Genomic DNA, 20,555 nt, shown 5'->3' with positions numbered 1-20,555 from the left:
CACAGGGATCGAACTCAGCTCATGAGCAGAGCTTGGACTGCAATACCGCAGCTTAGCGCTCTGCGCCGCAAGACTCCATAGAACTACCGTGACAGAATACCATCACTACGAGTAACTTAAAACGATTACGACAATGCACTGTTGTCTTTGTTGCACAGAACGACAGCGGACTAGTCCCAAAATATGCGTGCGTTTTCATGGCAATACAGTGAATGGAAAGTCCCAAGACAAATATCTTCCCCTATTTGGTAAATTTACAACATCACTCCCTAGCCCATGTCTCTTGAGCCTTACAAGATGCCTAAAACCCCGGAGAGCTACCGCTGATCACAACAGACAAAAAGGTCAAGGTAGTCCCCTGTGCAAGCACCAGTCGTTTCCGACTCTGGGGTGACGTCGCATCATGCTGTTTTCCCAGCAGACTTTTTACAGGGTGGTTTGCCGTTGCCTTCCCCAGTCCTCTACACTTTCCCCCCAGCAAGCTGGATCTGGATACTCATTTTACCAACCTCGGAAGGATGGAAGGCTGAGTCAACCTCGAGCCGGCTGCCTGAACCCAGCTTCCACAGGGATCGAACTCAGCTCATGAGCAGAGCTTGGACTGCAATACCGCAGCTTAGCGCTCTGCGCCGCAAGACTCCATAGAACTACCGTGACAGAATACCATCACTACGAGTAACTTAAAACGATTACGACAATGCACTGTTGTCTTTGTTGCACAGAACGACAGCGGACTAGTCCCAAAATATGCGTGCGTTTTCATGGCAATACAGTGAATGGAAAGTCCCAAGACAAATATCTTCCCCTATTTGGTAAATTTACAACATCACTCCCTAGCCCATGTCTCTTGAGCCTTACAAGATGCCTAAAACCCCGGAGAGCTACCGCTGATCACAACAGACAAAAAGGTAAAGGTAGTCCCCTGTGCAAGCACCAGTCGTTTTCGATTCGTGGAGAGCCAGTTTGGTGTAGCGGTTAAGTGCGCGGACTCTTATCTGGGAGAACCGGGTTTGATTCCCCGCTCCTCCACTTGCACCTGCTGGAATGGCCTTGGGTCAGCCATAGCCCTGGCAGAGGTTGTCCTTGAAAGGGCAGCTGCTGTGAGAGCCCTCTCCAGCCCCACCCACCTCACAGGGTGTCTGTTGTGGGGGAGGAAGGGAAAGGAGATTGTGAGCCGCTCTGAGACTCTTCATAGTGGAGGGTGGGATACAAATCCAATATCTTCTTCTTCTTCTTCTGGGGTGACGTTGCTTTCACAACGTTTTCATAGCAGACTTTTTACGGGGTGGTTTGCCCTTGCCTTCCCCAGTCATCTATGCTTCCCCCCCAGCAAGCTGGGTCCTTGTTTTACCAACCTCGGAAGGATGGAAGGCTGAGTCAACCTGGAGCCGGCTACCTAAACCCAGCTTCCACTGGGATCCAACTCAGGTCGTGAGCAGAAGGTTCCGACTGCAGCACTGCAGCTTTACCACTCTGCGCCACGGGGCTCAACAGACAAGCCGGGACTGAATACTCCTATTTTCTGACTTGGTATAAGTCATGGGGTTGCAACGAGTTGGACTCCACTCTGTAACTGAAAAACAACAAAAATAAGGCAAGTTCTTATGTCCCTGACACGGTTATCCCTGAGAATTCCTCCTTCATTTACTGCAGGAAAGAGTGAACCCTGTATATCAGGCAGGTGGCGTGTCAAGAACACAGTATAGGAAGAGAAATGAAGGCTACAGGGTGACCTTTGACCTCCAGACAGATGGGTGCACAAGGGACAAAAGGGGCTCATTTGGGACTATCACTCAAAGTTCCGTCTGGAAACAAAGGGCAAAAGTCTCACCCCGCCAAAGGAAAGAGGTGGGGTGAGGGAGTTTGCTGCAGAAAACTCTCGCCAATCTTTCTTGCGAGTTTACGCCAAGGGGAAACACAGGGGATTGTGGGAAAACGGCCACCCGTCATGGAAGAACAGACCTCTTAGTGATCTGGCTATGCAGAAGAAGACGACGACTGCGGATTTATACCCCGCCTTTCTCTCTGAATCAGAGACTCAGAGTGGCTTACAATCTCCTATATCTTCTCACCCCTCAAAAGGAACCCTGTGAGGTGGGTGGGGTGGAGAGGGCTCTCACAGCAGCTGTCCTTTCAAGGACAATTCTGTGAGAGCTATGGCTGACCCAAGGCCATTCCAGCAGGTGCAAGTGGAGGGGTGGAGAATCAAACCCGGTTCTCCCAGATAAAGAGTCGGCACACTAAACTGCTAAACCAAACTGGCTCTGCAGACAGATGAAGATAAAAAAAATGGGGTAGCAACAGTCACAAGTCAGAGCTCTTCTTTTTTTTTTTAGCAGGCGCGCACAGAAACACCGTTCCAGCTGCCTTGACGTCAGGGGTGTGGCCTAATTTGCAAATGAGTTCCCGCTGGTTTTTTTCTACCAAAAAAAAGCCCTGGATTCAACTGAATATTATGGAGAAGGAACCAGAAAGAGAAGAGGTACAAGGAGGAGGGGGGAGTCCTTAACCCCACCTGACACAAGTCAGAAAAATTAACTCTACAGCAAGTTGCATTTGCATGATTAGAGCGGGTGCGGCTTGAACGGACGCAAATTAGCTTGGCTGCAATTTGAAAGGGTCACGGAGAGGGCATGCAACTTTCACTTCTAAATCTGCATGCATTTAAATGAATTAGCATAGGTGAAGAAGAAGGGGCCTTCTCTCCACCACACCCCCCCGCCCCCTACACAGCAGATGCAAGAAATGGCTCAGGTGAGATTTCGCTGCAGAAAGAAACCGGACGGAGGTGGCTTTGTGAGCCAAGTTAAAGGCTGGGAAAAGACCTCAGAATCTAAGGGGCCAGAGAGGATGAAGGAGAGGAACTAAGCAGAATCATAGACGGAAGCTCCATGGTCATCTAGTCCTACCCCCTGCATAATGAAGGAAATTCACAAATACCTCCCTCGCACACCCCAGTGATCCCTGCTCCATGCCCAGAAGATTGCCCCCCCCCCAAAAAAAAAACCCTTCCAAGATCCCTAGCCATACTGGCCTGGAGAAAAATTGCTATCTGACTCCAGTGGTGAACAACATTCCTTGGATGTGTAAGAAAGGGCCACAAGAACGAAGCCCTGAAGCAACCCTTCCTGGCCTGTCACATGATAAGAACATAAGGGAAGCCATGTTGGATCAGGCCAATGGCCCCTCCAGTCCAACACTCTGAGTCACAGAAGAACATAAGAGAAGCCCTGTTGGATCAGGCCAATGGCCCATCCAGTCCAACACTCTGTGTCACAGAAGAACATAAGAGAAGCCCTGTTGGATCAGGCCAATGGCCCATCCAGTCCAACACTCTGTGTCACAGAAGAACATAAGAGAAGCCCTGTTGGATCAGGCCAGTGGCCCATCCAGTCCAACACTCTATGTCACAGAAGAACATAAGAGAAGCCATATTGGATCAGGCCAATGGCCCATCCAGTCGAACACTCTGTGTCACAGAAGAACATAAGAGAAGCCCTGTTGGATCAGGCCAGTGTGGCCCATCCAGTCCAACATTCTGTGTCACAGAAGAGCATAAGAGAAGCCATGTTGGATCAGGCCAATGGCCCATCCAGTCGGACTCTGTGTCACACAGTGGCCAAAAAAACAGACGCCATCAGGAGGTCCATCAGTGAGGCCAGGACACTAGAAGCCTTCCCACTGTTGCCCCCATCCCAACCAAACACCAAGAATACAGAGCATCACTGCCCCAGACAGAGAGTTCCAACGATAAGCTGTGGCTAATAGGCGCTGATGGACCTCTGCTCCATATGCTTATCCAATCCCCTCTTGAAGCTGGCTATGCTTGTAGCCCTGCGACCTCCTATGGCAGTGCATTCCATGTGTTAATCACCCTTTGGGTGAAGAAGAACTTCCTTTTATCCGTTCTAACCCGACTGCTCAGCAATTTCACTGAATGCCCACGAGTTCTCGTATGGTGAGAAAGGGAGAAAAGGACTTCTTTCTCTGCCTTCATCCCTTGCATAATCTTGTAAACCACAATCATGTCACCCCGCAGTTGACGTTTCTCCAAAGTAATAATAATAATAATAATAATAATAATATTTTATTTTTATATCCCGCCCTCCCCGCTAGGCGGGCTCAGGGCGGCTAACAGACACGGGAGTCTCATGATTCACATTAAACAATAATAGACATGGGAGTCCCGTGATTCATAAAACATAACAACTTAAACATTAATTACAATAAATTATTTAAAAAACATAAAAACATATAAACATATAAGATATAAAAATAGGTGCTAAAATGATGTATTTAAGATGGCTAAGTGTCTATTCATTCATTAATCAGGTTCCGTCTTAGTTGCCACATGGTGACTCAAATGCTAACTGAAAAAGAAATGTTTTGCAAAGTCTGCTTAAGTTCACAGAAACAGCATTGCTGTCAGGTGACCATCTCGCCTCTGTTTAGAAACCTATGTTTAAAAATCCCTCCTAGAGATCTGTTGTAATTCCCGGAGGTCTCTTGGTTCCACCTGGAGGTTGTCAGCTGTGCCCAGCAGGGGACCAACGGCAGGTGATTACTGCACCTTCTGAACTCCCACAGGTAGACCTCCAGGGCACCACTGTTCTCCCTAGGGTTGCCAATCCCCAGGTGGGGGCAGGGGATCCCCTGGTTTGGAGGCCCCACCTGCTTCACAGCCATCAGAAGGCGGGGGAGGTGAGAGGAAAATGTCTGCTGGGCACTCCATTATTCCCTATGGAGACGGATTCCCATAAAGCATAGTGGAGAATTGAACCGTGGGTATCTGGGGCTCGGAGGGGGGTGGGGCCTGTTTTTTGAGGTAGAAACACCCAATTTGCAGCGTCGCATTCATTGCCTCTCCTCAAAACCCCTGCCAAGTTTCAAAAGGATTGGACCGGGGGATCCAATTCTATCAGCCCCCAAAGAAGGTGCCCCTATCCTTCATGATTTCCAGTGGAGGGAAGGCATTTAAAAGGCGTGCGGTCCCTTTACATGTGATAGCCAAAACTCCCTTTGGAGTTCAATGATGCTCGTCACAACCTTGCTCCTGGCTCCACCCCCAGTGTCTCCTGGCTCCGTCCCCAAAGTCCCCAGATATTTCTTGAATTGGACTTGGCAACCCCACCCCAGAAGATTTCTGGAGGCAGCAGGGAGAGTTCTGTTTGCAAGGTCTTTGCTCTCGAGGGATTGGGCGGCAGGTTCCTGTTGGAGCAAGAATCTACATAAACCCAGTCTGACAGCTACAGTATGACAGCTGGTGATCTAGCTGCCAGGCTAGGTCACAGTGACCTGATCAGCAGACCGGCTTGAGCCGGCAGAAGCCAAGTGATGCAATCTGCTGAGTCAGCACGGCCAGGATTGGCTGCTTGGACTATATATGATCTGTGTGTGCATCACACAGGTCTCTCCCTGTGAGATGGTGGTTAGGCGAAGCACTTTGTCCGTGGAGGTGATATTGTATAGACTGCACAAGAGAGCACTTGTTGTGTATATATGTTAATACACCTTTTGGCACTAGTTGCACGTGTCTGCCTGATTTTCTTTCCTGAAGCCCTGTGTCGGGCAAGTCATCTCCCTCACTCTGCTACTCCCGCTCCGACAGGGTTATGGGCCCAGCACGCTTCCGCTGCGCGGAGGAGAGAGTTGAGAGTTGAGCTGACTGTGAGTTTGGAAAGAGCCGGAGGCGAGGAACGCCGGTGAAGGACACAGAAGCACCACCGTTCTCTGTTTGAGAGCCAGAGGGACGTCGGCAGCCAGCTGTGAGGAGGAGTCGGCACGATGGCTCAGCAACAGCTTGGAGTAGCCGTTGAGAAGCTCACCTCAGCCAACTACGCGGTGTGGAGCCTGAGAATGCAACACTACCTCAAGCGTGAAGGGCAATGGCTGTTCGTGAGTAACCCCCCTGCTGACTTATCTCCTGCCGAGACTGTGTTATCGGATAAGGCACTGGCCAACATAGTGCTATCTATAGGAGATGACCAGCTGGTTTATGTGCGAGGGAAGGACACTCCCAAGGCTGCCTGGGACGCGTTGAGTGCGGTGCATGTTAGCACCACTGCTGGTTCCCTCATGGCCTTGACAAGGAGGATGTTCCGCACCGTTATGCCGGCTGGAGGGTGTGCGAAAGATCACATCAAACGGCTAACGGACTGTTTCGTTGAGCTGGAGGCAAGAGGCAAGACTGTAGCTCCAGACGACAGAGTGTACATTTTGCTGTCGTCGTTGCCACCTGAGTACACTCCCCTGATAACTTCTCTGGAGACGGTGGACGTAGCGACCCTGACCATGGAATACGTCTGTGCCCACCTGCTTGACTTCCAAGAGAGAATTGCGGCCGTGAGCTGTCCGGGGGTGTCGGCCGGGCAGCGTGCTGTTATCGGTGTGTCCGGGAAGACAGCCAAGAATGAGCCAGCTTTTGCTGCTGGCAGGCGTCCGAAGGTGGAGGAAGTGGAGCCGACTGCGTTTGCAGTCCGTCGCTGCTATGGATGCGGGTCGTCGCAGCACCTGCTCCGAGCTTGCCCTGAGAGGGAGAAGAGGCGGGGGCGTGTGCGGCGAGAGCGGAGGACCGCCAGCCCGTGTGAGGAAGCAACCCGGCTGGTCACGTCTGCAGTAGAGAGCACAGGGTCTGCTTGGATTTTAGACTCCGGGGCAACGAGCCATCTCTGCTGCGAGAAGGAGTTGTTGAAAAACATTGACAGTCCTGAGCATAAGTATGTGAGATTGGCTGATGGGACCACTGCCAATTCTGTTTGCTCAGGCAATGTGGAATTTCCTGCACTGAAATGTATGTTGCAAAATGTGTTGTATGTACCCTCACTGCAGTCTAACCTGTTGAGTGTTAGCACACTGTTTGACCAGGGATACCAGGTGAGATTTGAGAAAACCTGCTGCAAAATCCTGGGAGGTGGGGGAAAGTTGCTTGTGACAGGAAAGAGGGAAGGTAAACTGTATGTGGTCCAGAGTGATTGTGCCCAGGTGGCTCAGGTGTCGAATGAGCCTGTGCACAATAATTGTATACATTTGCTCCATAGGAGACTTGGGCACTGCGGATTTAGGGCGTTAAAGAAAACCCTGGAGCTTGTGCCTAGTTTGAAAGTAAATCCTTGCAAATGTTACTTGGATTGCCAGGTCTGCAAGAAGACCAAAAGCAAGGCGTGTGCTGTTGCTAAAGAAAGCTCAAGGGAAAGCACACGAGCCCTGGAACTAGTCCATTTAGACGTTATTGGCCCATTGCCAAAGAGTCTGTCGGGGAGGAGATACTGCTTGGTGGCCACCGACGACCACACGAGGTACGCGTGGGTTTTCACCATGGTGCATAAGTCTGAGGTGTATAAGACATTCACCAAGTGGGTCAAAGCAGTGGAGAGACAATTAGGGGTTAATCTCCTAGCTGTACAAACCGACAGAGGGGGGGAATTCTTATCTAACCAGATGAAACGTTGGCTGGAGAACAAGGGCATTGCCCACCGTCTGACGAACCCAGCAACGCCCCGAGAAAATGGGCATGGGGCTGTATTGCAGAATGTGATGTATTGCATGTTAGAGGATGCACAACTGCCAATGACCTATTGGGCAGAAACCATACATGCAGCTGTTTTTTTGCAAAACAGGGTTTGGTGTAATACTGTGAAAAATGTGCCTTACAGGTTACTGTTGAACAAGACCCCAGATTTGAGTTCTTTAAAAGTCTTTGGGTCACGGGCTCGGGTTGGCATCCACTCCACGAGTAGCGGGGAGGGGGATGTCCGGGCAGAGAGCCTAATTTTTCTGGGCTACAAGCCAAGGGCCAGGTGTTATCGTTTCTGCAATAGCAAAAGCAAGATAACACTTAATAAGAGTGCCCAGTTCAATGAAGAAAGCAGCTGGCCAAGGTTGCACTCCTTGCAGAAACAATTTGTCCTGCTGCCAAGTAGCGATAACGATGTTGGAGCGCAGCCCAGAACTCCAGCCCAGGAGGTGGCACCCAGTGGGGCTGGAGAAGGTGAGCCGAATGCTGGCACAGAGCCTGACGAGCAGAGTCAGGAGGCAGAGCCCCAAATGCAGGAACTGGAGGTAAAGTGTGAGAGTCAGGAGGTTCAACACCCAATTACAGGGGCAGAGCAACCAGCCCAGGAGGTGGGAACAGAGCAACCCGAAGAAGACAAAGCTGGTCCAAGCACAGGGCCACGGGTGTCTGCCAGGTCCACCAAAGGCCAACGTCCCGCTAGGTACAAGTGTCCCTATGTCACTCTGACTGTCAATCCAGACCCACCCGGATTTGAGGAAATGTTAAAAGAAAAGGCTAAGAAATGGAAAGCCTGGGTGGCAGAGTGCGAGGCAAGGGAGAAGGAGGCTGAAGCCAAGCGTCTGAAAGAGCTGGCTGAACAGGAACACGATGATGTGTTTTACAATCATGATGAGTTCCTGAACGAATTCCGGAAAGGGTTCCGAGCTACGTAAATATGAACTGTAATGTTGCTGGTGGACATGTATGTAAACTGTGTGAAGTGTTTTGGTGCACTGGGTTTAAATAGATTAGGAGGTGTGTTGGAGCAAGAATCTACATAAACCCAGTCTGACAGCTACAGTATGACAGCTGGTGATCTAGCTGCCAGGCTAGGTCACAGTGACCTGATCAGCAGACCGGCTTGAGCCGGCAGAAGCCAAGTGATGCAATCTGCTGAGTCAGCACGGCCAGGATTGGCTGCTTGGACTATATATGATCTGTGTGTGCATCACACAGGTCTCTCCCTGTGAGATGGTGGTTAGGCGAAGCACTTTGTCCGTGGAGGTGATATTGTATAGACTGCACAAGAGAGCACTTGTTGTGTATATATGTTAATACACCTTTTGGCACTAGTTGCACGTGTCTGCCTGATTTTCTTTCCTGAAGCCCTGTGTCGGGCAAGTCATCTCCCTCACTCTGCTACTCCCGCTCCGACAGTTCCGTCCTGGAGTGTGTCTTATTCCCCGGCACGCCCAGGCCAGCCCCATCTGAGGCAATATCCAGTGCTTAAAATTTTTCATTGACCTTCTGTCCTTTGCCGGATGAATTCCCATCGGAGAGGGGAGCTTCGACGGCGGAAAAGTTGGGTGATAAATGACCTCCCATTTCTGCCCGGCAATACCATTATGAGCCTGCATAATGTGAAGCTGGGTTTTGGAAGAGAGGGAAGGAAGCCTGCTCCCTTCTTGACTTGCCTCCTCCCAAAGTCTAGAGGGGGTGTAAAGATACCAAGGAAGGGTTTTCCTTCCTGCCTCCACGCCCATTTCTCTCCCCTTTGGGTGTCATGACCTAGGCTTGCCAATCTCCAGGTGGAGGCAGGGGATCCCCTGGCTTGGAGGCCCTCCCCCCCGCTTCAGAGTAATCAGAAAGTGCTGGTGGGGGAGGGAAATGTCTGCTGGGCACTCCATTATTCCCTATGGAGACGGATTCCAATAGAGTATGATGGAGAATTGATCTGGGGCTCGGGGGGGCTATTTATTGAGATAGAGGCACCAAATTCTCAGCATAGCATCCAGTGCCTCCCCCCAAAATACCCCCCAAGTTTCAAAAGGATTGGAGCAGGGGGTCCAATTCTATGAGCTCCCAAAGAAGGTACCCCTATCCCTCATTATTTCCATTGGAGGGAAGGCATTTAAAAGGTGTGCGGTCCCTTTAAGTGTGGTGGCCAGAACTCCCTTTGGAGTTCCACGGTGCTTGTCACAACCTTGCTCCTGGCTCCACCCCCAAAGTCCCCAGATATTTCGTGAATTGGACTTGGCAAATAGCAGGAGGAGGAGACCGCCAGCGGAAACGTCAAGCAAGGTATTGGCTGTGGCGGAAGTAACCTGGCAACTCCCAAGGCCTAGACTGTATCCAGTCCTGGATTTCTGTCCATGGTATGCAGGTGTCCACTGATGACCTCATCTTTTGCTTTCAATACATGGAAGTTTATGTCCCTCGTAGCTAGCAAATGAGCAGATACGGATGGAGGAGATGCAGTCATACTGGAGATCCTGAACCAAGATTATCAGTTCTGGATTGGGGAATTCCTAGAGATTTAGCAGTGGAGGGCAGGGAGGGGAGGGAACACAGAGGGGTATAATTTCAGTTTGGTGTAGTGGTTAAGTGCGCGGACTCTTATCTGGGAGAACCGGGTTTGATTCCCCACTCCTCCACTTGCATCTGCTGGAATGGCCTGGGGTCAGCCATAGCTCTCGCAGAGTTGTCCTTGAAAGGGCAGCTTCTGTCAGAGCTCTCTCAGCCCCACCCACCTCACAGGGTGTCTGTTGTGGGGGAAGAAGATAAAGGAGATTGTGAGCCGCTCTGAGGCTCTGATTCAGAGATTGTAAGCTGCTCTGAGGCTCTGATTCAGAGATTGTAAGCTGCTCTGAGGCTCTGATTCAGAGATTGTAAGCTGCTCTGAGACTCTGATTCAGAGAGAAGGGCAGGGAATAAATCTATGGTCTTCTTCTCTGGGAGAAGGAGATGATGGAGAAGGAGATAGATGGAGATGGAGAAGGAGATAGATGGAGATCATGAAGATGGAGAAGGAGAAAGAGAAATTGCGTTTATATCCTGCCCTTCACTTTCAATCTCCTTTCCCTTCCCCTCCCCACAGCAGACACCCTGTGAGGAGGCAGGTGGGGCAGAGAGAGCTCTACAAGAATGGCTCATGAGCAGAACCGCTCTGAGAGAGTTATGACTGACCCAAGGCCATTCCAGCAGGTGCAAGTGGAGGAGTGGGGAATCAAACCATAATCTCCCAGATAAGAGTCTGCGCACTGAACCACGACACCAAACTGGTTCAGGAAGGGACGGTGCCTCAAGAGGGTAGTCCGCTTTCCAAAGCAACCATTTTCTCCAGGGGAACTGATTCCTGTTGTCTGGAGATCAGCTGCAACAGTGGGAGATCTCCAGGGCCCACCTGGAGTTTGGCAACCCTGTTATCAGAAAGGTTTGTGGGGGGGGGGAGTGTTGTGTCCATGTGTGTGTGTTTGTGAGCACACAAGTCCAATCTCCATGACCAGGTGGACCCTAGAGACCCTCCAGTTAATCACTGCCCGCCCCCAACAGCAGCCCCCCTCAACTCCTGCAGATAAGAGCCCCTTTTCCCTTCTAACCTGCCGAGAAATGTGGCAGTCAAAAGAAATTCTCTAAAAGCCTCAAACCCCCCCCCTCCACGCGCCTGCCTTCTCCCTCCCCCCATAACAAATGGATTTTTTATCCATGTAAATTTCTTTCCCCCCTTCCCTTATCCTCTCTTGCCAAACAGCCGCTGCTGTTCTTATGCCTATACATTTCTAATCCCTTTCGGAATCCCTTTAAGCTCAAAGCTATCTGGCCGCTAAGACGCGCCAATTCCCCCAAACATTTCAAATCCATGCAAATGAGGTTTAACGGAGCCAATTGGCGACCGTGGTTACCGTACGACTTTTAAAAAAAAAATACATCCCATAGTTAGATGTTAGGAGACAATATAACATATATAACCCTGCATTCATCTCTTGGAGGGGAGAACCGTCCCTAATTTCTTACCACGTTCTAAAGAATTTAAGAATAGCACCACGGTTGTGTTTAAGGGCAGGGAAGACACTGGAATCCCGCATTAGATATGCCAAACAGTTTGGGATTGGTCCCACCGTTCAGCCTTCGGAACGAGGCAGCTTTCATTTTAAAAGGGGGACAGGTTTTAGGGTTGCCAGTCTCCAGGCGGGGCCTGGAGACCTCCCGCTTTGACGACTGATCTCCGGCTGGCAGAGATCAGCTCGCCCGGAGAAAATACTGCAAGAATAATCACCAGTCAACAATAATACCTTCACACATTCACTGTGTACATATGCTTTATTCAGTGCAATTCAAATAAGAACATAAGCCATGTTGGATCAGGCCAAAGGCCCATCCAGTCCAACACTCTGTGTCACACAGTGGCCAAAAAACCCAAGTGCCATCAAGAGGTCCACCAGTGGGGCCAAGACACCAGAAGTCCTCACACAGTTGTCCTCCCAAGCACCAAGAATACAGAGCATCACTTGCCCCAAACAGAGAGTTCCAACAATACGTTGTGGCTAATAGCCACTGATGGACCTCTGCTCCAGATGTTTATCCAATCCCCTCTTGAAGTTGGTTATGCTTGTAGCTGCCACCACCTCCTGTGGCAGTGAATTCCACTGTTATCCTTTGAGTGAACGACTTCCTTTTATCTGTTCTGACTGCTCAGCAATTTCATTGAGTGCCCACAAGTTCTTGTATTGCGGAAAGGGAGAAAAGTACTTCTTTCTCTACCTTCTCTATCCCGAGCATAATCTTGTAAACCTCTATCATGACACCCCTGAGTCAACGTTTCTTCAAGCTAAAGAGCCCCAAGCCTTTTAGCCTTTCTTCATAGGCAAAGTGTTCCAACCCTTTAATCACTCTAGTTGTCCTTTTCTGGACTTTCTCCAAAGCTATAATGTCTTTTTTGAAGTGTGGTGACCAGAATTGTGCACAGTACTCCATAAAATAAACATTCATCAAGTACAGACATATATTTGCAGCCTCTCAAAGCTGAAACACAGGATACTTTTCTCTCCCCCCCCCAAAAAAAGTCTTATTTCAAATTACTACTCAATGTTTCTGCAGGCAAATGCCTCTATAGAATCTGCAACTTTGGGTGGACCCTTCCAGCATTCAGCTGCACAATTCCAACTGAGAGAGTAAGGAACCATATTCCCAGGATTTCCCACGGTTTCGTATCCCCGGTCCTTCCTCAGCCTTTTATCTCAAAGACACTGCTTCTTGGAGCCACAGTACATATTACTTCAAATATGGATGCTTTTTTTGAGCAGGAACACATGGGAACGCAGTTCCAGCTGGCTTGGCATCAAGGGGTGTGGCCTAAAATGCAAATGAGTCCTTGCTGGGCTTTTTCTACAAAAAGCCCTGTGTAAAACAACAGTGATGTCAGGGGGTGTGGCCTAATATGCAAATGATTCCTGCTGGGGTCTTCCTACAAAGAAAGCCCTGCACTCATGTAATTTAAAATCTCTGTTTCCAGCTGGCTGCTTTGAAGGGCGGACTCTAGGGCATCATATAGGGTTGCCAAGTCCAATTCAAGAAATATCTGGGGACTTTGGGGTGGAGCCAGGAGACATTGGGGATGGAGCCAGGAGCAAGGGAGTGACAAACACAATTGAACTCCAAAGGAAGTTCCGGCCATCACATTTAAAGGGACGGCACACCTTTTAAATGCCTTCCCTCCATAGGAAATAATGAAGGATAGGGGCACCTTCTTTTGGGGCTCATAGAATTGGATCCCATGCCACCTCTAATTCCAAACACCAAACAAACCCTTTCCTTCTTCATTCTTTCCACCTTCTCACTCCCTCCTATCTCTGCCCTCCCTGTTCCAAAAATATACTGGAAGCCTAGAATGCAGGAGGGAAAACGCTTCTCTATTGAAATTAGGGTGAACCGGAGGGGGGGGGGATGAGATGATGTCGATTTGCCTAATTGAACCTGAGCACAAATTCTGAATTTGTGGAATGCATTAAAAAGAAAAGGTTGGAGGGGAAGGAAGCCTGCAAGAACTCAGCCCTTTCTCCACACACACCCCCCTCCTGCATCCCTCAAAATTTAAATCTAACCTACTTTTTACCTGAGATGATTCCAGCTGCAACTGTGATAATCAGGCGAGCGTCCCTTAAGGGGACAGAAGAGATAACTTCAAAGCCAGAGAATTTAATAAAATAAAATAAAACGCTATTGGTGTGGCAGACGCTTTATTCTTTTTTGGAGGCACATGCGGGTATTTGACAGAAGCGGCTTTTTTTTTCTTTTTAACCCAGAGAGCCTGTTTTTTCCAAAAGAAACCATCAAGCAGTGGTGAAGGTCTCATTCAAATCGTACCTTTCCAGCACACAGCGACTTCTTCACTGCAGGAATCTTTGCAGCTCCGAATCGCATGAGAAAGCGCCAGTTTCGGAGGGAGGGGGCAAAGCCGTGCATGACCCACCCAACTCCAATTATCAGAGGAGCACGGTATCCAGGGCTCTTTTTGTAGCAGGAGCTCCTTTGCATATTAGGCCACACCTCCCTGATGTAGCCAGTCCTCCAAGGGCCTATAAGCTCTTAAAGGATTGGCTACATCAGGGAGGTGTGGTCTAATATGCAAAGGAGCTCCTGCTACAAAAAGAGCCCTGACGGTATCTCAGCACAGTTTGTGTTTCCCTTGCAAGACCTCAGGCGTGAGCTGTCCTCTGCTCAGGTTCAGCAAAGCCAGTGGCGGACTGGCCAGGGTGTCAGTTTGCCCGATGGCAAGTGGGCCCCTGATGAAATGGGCTCCCTTAAACTTAAGACAATCTGTGGAAAAATGTTAATGACCTTTTAGTAGCCTGAAAATATAATAGGCGTTCCAATGTTATTACTGTAATGCAACTAAAATTTATGTTGCATTTAGGGTAGCCAGCCTCCAGGTGGGGCCTGGGGATCTCCCGCTTTTACAACTGATCTCCAGCTGGCAGAGATCAGCTCCCCTGGGGAAAATGCAATCTGGATTTACATTTAGTATCTGCTGTATACTGACAATAATGCGTACAATATACGTACACTGTAATTACTAACACACACACACATTTACATTTATTTTGCAAAAGTTTTAATTGTAACTTTTTCCCCACTTATGTATTTTTGAAAATTTTATTTATTTCTTATAAAATTAAATGATAGCCTTATACTTGTGGGTGGGGCCCCCTATGTCTCCTGGCAACCGATATTTTTAGGCCCAGTCCGCCACTGAGCAAAGCTTCTCTCCTCTTTTGCTAAGAACATCAGAACAGCCCTGCTGGATCAGACCTGTGGACCATCTCATCCAGCATCCTGTCTCACACAGGGGCCAATCAGTTCCTCTGGAGGGCCAACAACAGGGCAAAGAGGCTGAGGTTTTCCCCTGATGCTGCCACCTGGCTCTGGGATTCAGAGGCTGACTGCCTCTGAATCAGGAGGTTTCCTTATGAACATCAGAAAAGCCCTGCTGGGTCAGACCACTGAAGGTCCATCTAGTCCAGTATCCTGCCTCATACAGTGACCAGCCAGTTCCTCTGGAGGGCCAACATCAGGGCAGAGAGGCTGAGGCCTTCCCCTGAGAAGAACATCAGAAGAGCCCTGCTGGATCAGACCATTGAGGGTTCATCTAGTCCAGCCTCCTGTCTCACACAGTGGCCAACCAGTTCCTCTGGAGGGCCAACAACAGGGCAGAGAGGCCGAGGCCTTCCCCTGAGAAGAACCTCAGAAGAGCCCTGCTGGATCAGACCAGGGAGGGTCCATCTAGTCCAGCCTCCTGTCTTACACAGTGGCCAGCCAGTTCCTCTGGAGGGCCAACAACAAGGCGCAGAGGCCGAGGCCTTCCCCTGAGAAGAACATCAGAAGAGCCCTGCTGGGTCAGACCAGGGAGGGTCCATCTAGTCCAGCCTCCTGTCTCACACAGTGGCCAACCAGTTCCTCTGGAGGGCCAACAACAGAACATAAGAACATAAGAGCATAAGAGAAGCCATGTTGGATCAGGCCAACGGCCCATCAAGTCCAACACTCTGTGTCACACAGTGGCAAAAAATGTTATATACAAACATACACTGTGGCTAATAGCCACTGATGGACCTGTGCTCCATATTTTTATCTAAACCCCTCTTGAAGGTGGCTATACTTGTGGCCGCCACCACCTCCTGTGGCAGTGAATTCCACATGTTAATCACCCTTTGGGTGAAGAAGTACTTCCTTTTATCCGTTTTAACCTGTCTGCTCAGCAATTTCATCGAATGCCCACGAGTTCTTGTATTGTGAGAAAGGGAGAAAAGTACTTCTTTCTCTACTTTCTCCATTCCATGCATTATCTTGTAAACCTCTATCATGTCACCCCGCAGTCGACGTTTCTCCAAGCTAAAGAGTCCCAAGCGTTTCAACCTTTCTTCATAGGGAAAGTGCTCCAGCCCTTTAATCATTCTAGTTGCCCTTCTCTGCACCTTCTCTAATGCTATAATATCCTTTTTGAGGCGCGGCGACCAGAACTGCACACAGTACTCCAAATGAGACCGCACCATCGATTTATACAGGGGCATTATGATACTGGCTGATTTGTTTTCAATTCCCTTCCTAATAATTCCCAGCATGGCGTTGGCCTTTTTTATTGCAAACGCACACTGTCTTGACACTTTCAGTGAGTTATCTATCATGACCCCAAGATCTCTCTCTTGGTCAGTCTCTGCCAGTTCACACCCCATCAACTTGTATTTGTAGCTGGGATTCTTAGCCCCAATGTGCATTACTTTGCACTTGGCCACATTGAACTGCATCTGCCACGTTGACGCCCACTCACCCAGCCTCAACAGATCCCTTTGGAGTTCCTCACAATCCTCTCTGGTTCTCACCACCCTGAACAATTTAGTGTCATCCGCAAACTTGGCCACTTCACTGCTCACTCCCAACTCTAAATCATTTATGAACAAGTTAAAGAGCATGGGACCCAGTACCGAGCCCTGCGGCACCCCACTGCTTACCGTCCTCCACTGCGAAGACTGCCCATTTATACTCACTCTCTGCTTCCTATTACTCAGCCAGTTTTTGATGCACAAGAGGACCTGTCCTTTTACTCCATGATTCTCAAGCTTTCTAAGGAGCCTTTGATGAGGAACAGGGCACAGAGGCTGAGGCCTTCCCCTGAGAAGAACATCAGAAGAGCCCTGGTGGATCAGAGCAATGAGGGTCCATCAAGACCAGCACCCTGTCTCACACAGTAGCCAGTCAGTTCCTCTGGAGGTTCAACAACAGGCCAGAGAAGCTGAGGCCTTCCCCTGAGAAGAACATCAGAAGATGCTGGATCAGACCATTAAGGGTCCATCTAGTTCAGCATCTTGTGTCACACAGTGGCCAGTCAGTTCCTCTGGAGGGCCAACAACAGGGCAGAGAGGCTGAGGACTTCATAAGAACACCAGAAGAGCCTTGGAGAAAATGGCCACTTTGGCAGATACAATCTATGGCATTATATTCCATTGAAGTCCATCCCCTGCCCAAACCCTGCCTACTTGCCATCAAAATCTCCAGGTATTTCCCAGCCTGCAGATGGCAATTCTCCTTACTTAAGAACGTAAGAGAAGCCATGTTAGATCAGTCCAGTGGCCCATCCAGTCCAACACTCTGTGTCACACAGTGGCCAAAACCCAGGTGCCATCAGGAGGTCCACAGTGGGGCCAGAACTCCAGAAGGCCTCCCCACCATTACCCCCGAAGGACCAAGAATACAGATTGGTTGAGCTGCGCAGACTCGGAGGAAGGCAGCCGCTTGTCTCTTTGCTCCTACTAACGCTAAGTTGTTTTAATCTTTTAACTTTTATCTTGCCTTGATGGAAGGAATTGTTTTTAAATAATCTTATCCTATCACCTCACTTTTGATATTTGGTGCCTCTGTTTTGTCTTTCCCAAGCTCTGGTTGTTTAATTAGTCAATAAGCCTCTGCCTTCGTTTTCCTAATCAGAAGCTGCTGCAGCTAATGACCTACAGCTGAAGTTTTATAAAGTTTTATAAAGTTTTACACAGTCTTAGCCTGTCTCTCAAAGACAGGGTTTTGTTTTTTTTGTGTGTTTTTTAGAATCTTTTAATTTGAACTGAAGGTTGAAATTAAGTCAACTCCTGCAAAGCAACAAGGTGGAGTGCAGTCGGCTACAGAGTTGGCTCTGACAAATTTGGCTTTTAAAGATATTTTACAGAGCATCACTGCCAGAAAGAGTTGCCTCTATGCCTTATGGCTAATAACCATTGTCGGACTTCTGCTCCATATGTTTATCCAGTCCCCTCTTGAAGCTGTCTTTTAGAAGGCCTTTGGAAGTGTAATTTGTTCTAAATGACAGATATATTCCTTTCAGCGATATCATCATCCTTTTTTTAAAAAAGCACAATTTACAAATAAAACAGCAAAACCACAGTAAGAAAGAGGCTCAAGACGGCATGGACACTGTCCTGTCGGCACTGTGCATAACAGGGTTCTGCTGCAAACACACGTGGTTTGATTTCCCCCAAGTGCAAAAACAGTGTCCTGGAACAGGGACCATGCATACTAACAAATTCTGTCCTGGCTGCGTAAGATTGTTCCAGGCTCCACTGTGGGCGACCGTGCTGTCCGACTTAAAAAAAACGGGCAAGCGAACAAACCCTCTTCCTGCGTCTTTCCAGACTGTTCCCTGCTGTCAGGAGGGACAGATACTGACGGTCGGTTTGTGGGTTTTGTTCTTCCATGAAAGGAGAGATTTGTTCCCACCAGAACATTACATTTTTTGCATCGATGCCTCCTCCCGCCCGGCAAAAGCGCCAGCAGGGTGTGCGGCGCACTGGCAGCAAGGGAGATTTCATGGCACAGAAATACCACCGCCACAATTACGCCGGTTTCGCCTCTGTGCTTTTGCTAATGAAAGAACCTATTCGAGCTGCCAGTCCCCCCCCCCACCCCCGACTTATTGCCAAGGGGAGTGGGGAGACGTCTGTAAAATCTGTGGGTTGAAAGCTCCGCTCTTGTTCCTCTGGAGGAAAACGACCGCTTGAACCATTATGCCTGGTTTCCGGAGCTAAAAAAACAGATGCCACAAACGGCAAAGATTTCGCCTGCGCTCTCTTTTCCACCCACCCCTCTGCACCCTCACAGATTGGTTTTTCCCGTTCCTGCTTTTGGGGGCGGGCGTCTCACCGATTCCTGTGACCGCTGCCTCTCCCACCCCTCCAATTCCAGTATACACTTTATAGGGTTGCTAGTCTCCAGGTGGGGCCTGGAGATTGCCAGCTTTTACATCTGATCCCCAGCTGGCAGAGATCAGCTCCCCTGGAGAACATGGCTGCTCGGAAGGGTGGACTCTAGGGCATTGGACTATGCTAAGGCCCCTCCCCTCCTCAAACCCCACCCTCTCCTGCATCCACCCCCCCCCCTCAAGTTTCCAGGTATTTTCCAACACAGACCTGGAATCCCTAGCTGCCAACTTCCAGATGTGGACTGAAGATCCATAAAAGACAAAGGGGCGGGCTTAGCCCAACATGAATTAAGAACCGAAAGGTTAAGGAAATCAGAATATAAGGGCCTGATAGTTCTGTATCTAAAACTGAAGCGTAAATACTGCCAAATATACAAAAACGCACGGATTCAAGAAAATAGTCTGGAGAGGAGGCAGCTGAGACGTGATGGGATCACCATCTTCAAGTACTTGAAGGGCTGCCCTCTAGAGGACGGTGTGGAATTGTTTTCTGTGACCCCAGAAGGCAGGACCAGAACCAATGGGTTGAAATTAAATCAAAAGAGTTTCCGGCTCAACATTAAGAAGAACTTCCTGACCATTACAGCGGCTCCTCAGTGGAACAGGCTTCCTCCTTGGGAGGTGGTGGGCTCTCCTTCATTGGAGGTTTTTAAGCAGAGGCTGGATGGCCATCTGATGAAGATGAAGATGAAGATCCTGTGAATTTAGGGGGAGGTGTTTGTGAGTTTCCTGCATTGTGGAGGGGGTTGGACTAGATGACATTGGAGGTCCCTTCCAACTCTAGGATTCTATGAAAATAAATATAGGCCCAAGTATTAGCCTCAGTTTGGAATAAAATCCTACATTTGTCCCAAAGATCAACCATTCTTTACCCTGGCCAAACGCGTTTCGGCCACCTGGCCTGCCTCAGTAGTCAAACAATGCTGTTACAGAATGGCTCCAGGCTTTGCAATAATACAGTCAATTCTTAAACGTAGACCAAAGCGAGATTGCTTTATAATCAATATCTGCGATCGAAGGCAGAGAGATATATCGGAGGAAGAGAGCTATATCTTTTGGGGGGAGGGGGAAGAGGAGAAAAATAAGCTTTTTGATCTCTATCAATCTGGATGTTCTAGCAAATAGAGACAAAGCTTGTAGTTTGGAAATGCCATTGCAAGAGAGAGGGAGAAGGAAGTAGATGACAGCCGGTTGTTCGGGGGCCTGATTCGGCCCTTGGGCCGCATGTTTGACACCCCTGTTCTAAAAAGGTTTTTTCAAAATGGCTTTATTAAACATCGTTAATTAGTACATCACAGTGTTTGTTTCTCTTATTATCACCTGGAAGTGGTAATCTCAGAAAGTCGGCACAAAAGCAGACCTAGGCTTGGCTACTGCAGTGTGTTATATGTGGGGCTGCCCTTGGAGGCAGGTGGGCACCTTGGACTGGTGCAGAACGTGGCGTTCCCCAGTGAGGTTCCCCAGCACCTCACCCTGCAAAGGAAAGCAACCGGGCAAGGCAGGAACAATGTGAAAGGCGATGGAAAAAGAAGGATGAGTTGCCGAGGCGCATCCTCCAACCTTTTCGGGGCATTCCATCTTTCAGCAGGGAAATGACACAACGGGGAAATTATGCAAAATAATTTTCTGATCTTATCCCACAGCCTTCTCTGTTTACTGCCAAGCAGATGGATTTGTTACGCAGCTACAGGGCGGGAGGCTGGTGTCTTCTAAAGAAGCTCGGTTCTCCGAGCAGGGAGAGGCAAAAATCAGAGCTTAATTTAAAACATCAAAAAAAGAGACAAGCCGGGTCGGGTTGTTCGATAAACCAACAGAACGGGGAGC

At 49.1% G+C, this 20,555-nt stretch overlaps 1 protein-coding gene across 1 annotated transcript in view; it reads left to right on the top strand.

The window, feature by feature from the left end:
* PTGIR (prostaglandin I2 receptor) overlaps positions 1-20,555 on the top strand; it is a 96,765-nt gene that overhangs the window by 25,354 nt on the left and 50,856 nt on the right.

Source organism: Heteronotia binoei, chromosome 17, assembly GCF_032191835.1.
Source record: "Heteronotia binoei isolate CCM8104 ecotype False Entrance Well chromosome 17, APGP_CSIRO_Hbin_v1, whole genome shotgun sequence".
Classification (NCBI taxonomy): domain Eukaryota; kingdom Metazoa; phylum Chordata; class Lepidosauria; order Squamata; family Gekkonidae; genus Heteronotia; species Heteronotia binoei.
Note: the sequence above shows the minus strand (reverse complement) of the source record. Positions and strands in the feature narration are given on the sequence as shown.